Source organism: Cannabis sativa, chromosome 4 (genome assembly GCF_029168945.1).
Source record: "Cannabis sativa cultivar Pink pepper isolate KNU-18-1 chromosome 4, ASM2916894v1, whole genome shotgun sequence".
NCBI classification, from domain to species: domain Eukaryota; kingdom Viridiplantae; phylum Streptophyta; class Magnoliopsida; order Rosales; family Cannabaceae; genus Cannabis; species Cannabis sativa.
Genome location: NC_083604.1, coordinates 109909 through 116791, shown reverse-complemented (window position 1 = coordinate 116791; position 6883 = coordinate 109909).

Here is a 6883-nt window from a genome sequence, read left to right as displayed (position 1 = left end):
TTGAAATTTCACGGGGGCCTAGCCAAGACCGTTGTGCATCACTTTTCTCTTGGACACGTTGAGAGAAAAATTAGTTTTCTTGCACTAACGATCATTTTAATCGAAATAGTGAAAATCTCACATTTCTGATAGTGGTACCCCTTTGTGAAATGTGGCCCGGACCAATCTCGGAATATTTTTTGCCACTAGTCACAATCAATTTGTACTACTAATAAATGAATATGAAGATTGGTTTTGGGTTAAAATTTGATGAAATGGCCACCTAATTGAAAATATTCTTCTTCTTTAAGGGGAAATTTTAACAAGTTTTTTCCTTACTCTTACACTCGTTAGTTATCTGTTAAAATCTCGACCTACACATCTCAAAAGATCATGAAATTTCACAAGGGCCTAACCAAGACCATTGTGCATCACTTTTCTCTTGGACACATTGAGAGAAAAATTAGTTTTCTTACACTAACGATAATTTTAATCGAAATAGTGAAAATCTCACATTTCTGATAGTGGTACCCCTTTGTGAAATGTGGCTCGGACCAATCTCGGAATTTTTTTCGCCACTAGTAACAACGAATTTGTACTACTAAGACATAAATATGAAGATTGGTTTTGGATTAAAATTTGTTGAAATGGCCCCCTAATTGAAAATATTCTTCTTTTCAAGGGAAATTTTAACAAGTTTTTTCCTTACTCTTACACTCGTTAGTTATCTGTTAAAATCTCGACCTACACATCTCCAAAGATCATGAAATTTCACGGGGGCCTAGCCAAGACCGTTGTGCATCACTTTTCTCTTGGACACGTTGAGAGAAAAATTAGTTTTCTTGCACTAACGCTCATTTTAATCGAAATAGTGAAAATCTCACATTTCTGATAGTGGTACCCCTTTTTGAAATGTGGCCCGGACCAATCTCGGAATATTTTTTGCCACTAGTCACAACGAATTTGTACTACTAAGAAATGAATATGAAGATTGGTTTTGGGTTAAAATTTGTTGAAATGGCCACCTAATTGAAAATATTCTTCTTTTCAGGGGAAATTTTAACAAGTTTTTTCCTTACTCTTACACTCGTTAGTTATCTGTTAAAATCTCAACCTACACATCTCCAAAGATCATGAAATTTCACGAGGGCCTAGCCAAGACCGTTGTGCATCACTTTTCTCTTGGACACGTTGAGAGAAAAATTAGTTTTCTTGCACTAACGATCATTTTAATCGAAATAGTGAAAATCTCACATTTCTGATAGTGGTACCCCTTTGTGAAATGTGGCCCGGACCAATCTCGGAATTTTTTTCGCCACTAGTCACAAAGAATTTGTACTACTAAGACATGAATATGAAGATTGGTTTTGGGTTAAAATTTGTTGAAATGGCCCCCTAATTGAAAATATTCTTCTTTTCAGGGGAAATTTTAACAAGTTTTTTCCTTACTCTTACACTCGTTAGTTATCTGTTAAAATCTCGACCTACACATCTCCAAAGATCATGAAATTTCACGGGGGCCTAGCCAAGACCGTTGTGCATCACTTTTCTCTTGGACACGTTGAGAGAAAAATTAGTTTTCTTGCACTAACGGTCATTTTAATCGAAATAGTGAAAATCTCACATTTCTGATAGTGGTACCCCTTTGTGAAATGTGGCCCGGACCAATCTCGGAATTTTTTTTTGCCACTAGTCACAATGAATTTGTACTACTAAGACATGAATATGAAGATTGGTTTTGGGTTAAAATTTGTTGAAATGGCCACCTAATTGAAAATATTCTTCTTTTTAGGGAAAATTTTAACAAGTTTTTTCCTTACTCTTACACTCGTTAGTTATCTATTAAAATCTCAACCTACACATCTCCAAAGATCATGAAATTTCACGGGGGCCTAGCCAAGACCGTTGTGCATCACTTTTCTCTTGGACACGTTGAGAGAAAAATTAGTTTTCTTGCACTAACGATCATTTTAATCGAAATAGTGAAAATCTCACATTTCTGATAGTGGTACCCCTTTGTGAAATGTGGCCCGGACCAATCTCGGAATATTTTTTGCCACTAGTCACAATCAATTTGTACTACTAAGAAATGAATATGAAGATTGGTTTTGGGTTAAAATTTGTTGAAATGGCCACCTAATTGAAAATATTCTTCTTTTCAGGGGAAATTTTAACAAGTTTTTTCCTTACTCTTACACTCGTTAGTTATCTGTTAAAATCTCAACCTACACATCTCCAAAGATCATGAAATTTCACAAGGGCCTAGCCAAGACCGTTGTGCATCACTTTTCTCTTGGACACGTTGAGAGAAAAATTAGTTTTCTTGCACTAACGATAATTTTAATCGAAATAGTGAAAATCTCACATTTCTGATAGTGGTACCCCTTTGTGAAATGTGGCCCGGACCAATCTCGGAATTTTTTTCGCCACTAGTCACAATCAATTTGTACTACTAAGACATGAATATGAAGATTGGTTTTGGGTTAAAATTTGTTGAAATGGCCCCCTAATTGAAAATATTCTTCTTTTCAGGGGAAATTTTAACAAGTTTTTTCCTTACTCTTACACTCGTTAGTTATCTGTTAAAATCTCAACCTACACATCTCCAAAGATCATGAAATTTCACGGGGGCCTAGCCAAGACCGTTGTGCATCACTTTTCTCTTGGACACGTTGAGAGAAAAATTAGTTTTCTTGCACTAACGATCATTTTAATCGAAATAGTGAAAATCTCACATTTCTGATAGTGGTACCCCTTTTTGAAATGTGGCCCGGACCAATCTCGGAATATTTTTTGCCACTAGTCACAATCAATTTGTACTACTAAGAAATGAATATGAAGATTGGTTTTGGGTTAAAATTTGTTGAAATGGCCACCTAATTGAAAATATTCTTCTTTTTAGGGGAAATTTTAACAAGTTTTTTCCTTACTCTTACACTCGTTAGTTATCTGTTAAAATCTCGACCTACACATCTCCAAAGATCATGAAATTTCACAGGGGCCTAGCCAAGACCGTTGTGCATCACTTTTCTCTTGGACACGTTGAGAGAAAAATTAGTTTTCTTGCACTAACGGTCATTTTAATCGAAATAGTGAAAATCTCACATTTCTGATAGTGGTACCCCTTTGTGAAATGTGGCCTGGACGATTCTCGGAATTTTTTTCGCCACTAGTAACAAAGAATTTGTACTACTAAGACATGAATATGAAGATTGGTTTTGGGTTAAAATTTGTTGAAATGGCCCCCTAATTGATAATATTATTCTTTTCAGGAGAAATTTTAACAAGTTTTTTCCTTACTCTTACACTCGTTAGTTATCTGTTAAAATCTCGACCTACACATCTCCAAAGATCATGAAATTTCACGGGGGCCTAGCCAAGACCGTTGTGCATCACTTTTCTCTTGGACACGTTGAGAGAAAAATTAGTTTTCTTGCACTAACGATCATTTTAATCGTAATAGTGAAAATCTCACATTTCTGATAGTGGTACCCCTTTGTGAAATGTGGCCCGGACCAATCTCGGAATTTTTTTTTGCCACTAGTCACAATGAATTTGTACTACTAAGACATGAATATGAAGATTGGTTTTGGGTTAAAATTTGTTGAAATGGCCACCTAATTGAAAATATTATTTTTTTCAGGAGAAATTTTAACAAGTTTTTTCCTTACTCTTACAGTCGTTAGTTATCTATTAAAATCTCAACCTACACATCTCCAAAGATCATGAAATTTCACGGGGGCCTAGCCAAGACCGTTGTGCATCACTTTTCTCTTGGACACGTTGAGAGAAAAATTAGTTTTCTTGCACTAACGATCATTTTAATCGTAATAGTGAAAATCTCACATTTCTGATAGTGGTACCCCTTTGTGAAATGTGGCCCGGACAAATCTCGGAATATTTTTTGCCACTAGTCACAATCAATTTGTACTACTAATAAATGAATATGAAGATTTATTTTGGGTTAAAATTTGTTAAAATGGCCACCTAATTGAAAATATTCTTCTTTTCAGGGCAAATTTTAACAAGTTTTTTCCTTACTCTTACACTCGTTAGTTATCTGTTAAAATCTCGACCTACACATCTCGAAAGATCATGAAATTTCACAGGGGCCTACCCAAGACCGTTGTGCATCACTTTTCTCTTGGACACGTTGAGAGAAAAATTAGTTTTCTTGCACTAACAATCATTTTAATCGAAATAGTGAAAATCTCACATTTTTGATAGTGGTACCCCTTTGTGAAATGTGGCCCGGACCAATCTCGGAATATTTTTTGCAACTAGTCACAATGAATTTGTACTACTAAGAAATGAATATGAAGATTGGTTTTGGATTAAAATTTGTTGAAATGGCCCCCTAATTGAAAATATTCTTCTTTTCAGGGGAAATTTTAACAAGTTTTTTCCTTACTCTTACACTCGTTAGTTATCTGTTAAAATCTCAACCTACACATCTCCAAAGATCATGAAATTTCACGGGGGCCTAGCCAAGACCGTTGTGCATCACTTTTCTCTTGGACACGTTGAGAGAAAAATTAGTTTTCTTGCACTAACGATCATTTTAATCGAAATAGTGAAAATCTCACATTTCTGATAGTGGTACCCCTTTTTGAAATGTGGCCCGGACCAATCTCGGAATATTTTTTTCAACTAGTCACAATCAATTTGTACTACTAAGAAATGAATATGAAGATTGGTTTTGGGTTAAAATTTGTTGAAATGGCCCCCTAATTGAAAATATTCTTCTTTTCAGGGGAAATTTTAACAAGTTTTTTCCTTACTCTTACACTCGTTAGTTATCTGTTAAAATCTCAACCTACACATCTCCAAAGATCATGAAATTTCACGGGGCCTAGCCAAGACCGTTGTGCATCACTTTTCTCTTGGACACGTTGAGAGAAAAATTAGTTTTCTTGCACTAACGATCATTTTAATCGAAATAGTGAAAATCTCACATTTCTGATAGTGGTACCCCTTTGTGAAATGTGGCCCGGACCAATCTCGAAATATTTTTTACCACTAGTCACAATGAATTTGTACTAATAAGAAATGAATATGAAGATTGGTTTTGGGTTAAAATTTGTTGAAATGGCCACCTAATTGAAAATATTCTTCTTTTCAGGGGAAATTTTAACAAGTTTTTTCCTTACTCTTACACTCGTTAGTTATCTGTTAAAATCTCAACCTACACATCTCCAAAGATCTTGAAATTTCACGGGGGCCTAGCCAAGACCGTTGTGCATCACTTTTCTCTTGGACACGTTGAGAGAAAAATTAGTTTTCTTGCACTAACGATCATTTTAATCGAAATAGTGAAAATCTCACATTTCTGATATTGGTACCCCTTTGTGAAATGTGGCCCGGACCAATCTCGGAATATTTTTTGCCACTAGTCACAATCAATTTGTACTACTAATAAATGAATATGAAGATTGGTTTTGGGTTAAAATTTGATGAAATGGCCACCTAATTGAAAATATTCTTCTTCTTTAAGGGGAAATTGTAACAAGTTTTTTCCTTACTCTTACACTCGTTAGTTATCTGTTAAAATCTCGACCTACACATCTCAAAAGATCATGAAATTTCACAAGGGCCTAACCAAGACCGTTGTGCATCACTTTTCTCTTGGACACGTTGAGAGAAAAATTAGTTTTCTTGCACTAACGATCATTTTAATCGAAATAGTGAAAATCTCACATTTCTGATAGTGGTACCCCTTTGTGAAATGTGGCCCGGACCAATCTCGGAATATTTTTTGCCACTAGTCACAATGAATTTGTACTACTAAGAAATGAATATGAAGATTGGTTTTGGGTTAAAATTTGTTGAAATGGCCCCCTAATTGAAAATATTCTTCTTTTCAGGGAAAATTTTAACAAGTTTTTTCCTTACTCTTACACTCGTTAGTTTTGTGTTAAAATCTCAACCTACACATCTCCAAAGATCTTGAAATTTCACGGGGGCCTAGCCAAGACCGTTGTGCATCACTTTTCTCTTGGACACGTTGAGAGAAAAATTAGTTTTCTTGCACTAACGATCGTTTTAATCGAAATAGTGAAAATCTCACATTTCTGATAGTGGTACCCCTTTGTGAAATGTGGCCCGGACCAATCTCGGAATATTTTTTGCCACTAGTCACAATCAATTTGTACTACTAAGAAATGAATATGAAGATTGGTTTTGGGTTAAAATTTGTTGAAATGGCCACCTAATTGAAAATATTCTTCTTTTTTTAGGGCAAATTTTAACAAGTTTTTTCCTTACTCTTACACTCGTTAGTTATCTGTTAAAATCTCAACCTACACATCTCCAAAGATCATGAAATTTCACAAGGGCCTAGCCAAGACCGTTGTGCATCACTTTTCTCTTGGACACGTTGAGAGAAAAATTAGTTTTCTTGCACTAACGATCGTTTTAATCGAAATAGTGAAAATCTCACATTTCTGATAGTGGTACCCCTTTGTGAAATGTGGCTCGGACCAATCTCGGAATTTTTTTTGCCACTAGTCACAATCAATTTGTACTACTAAGAAATGAATATGAAGAATGGTTTTGGGTTAAAATTTGTTGAAATGGCCCCCTAATTGAAAATATTCTTCTTTTCATGGGAAATTTTAACAAGTTTTTTCCTTACTCTTACACTCGTTAGTTATCTGTTAAAATCTCAACCTACACATCTCCAAAGATCATGAAATTTCACGGGGGCCTAGCCAAGACCGTTGTGCATCACTTTTCTCTTGGACACGTTGAGAGAAAAATTAGTTTTCTTGCACTAACGATCGTTTTAATCGAAATAGTGAAAATCTCACATTTCTGATAGTGGTACCCCTTTGTGAAATGTGGCCCGAACCAATCTCGGAATTTTTTTTGCCACTAGTCACAATCAATTTGTACTACTAAGAAA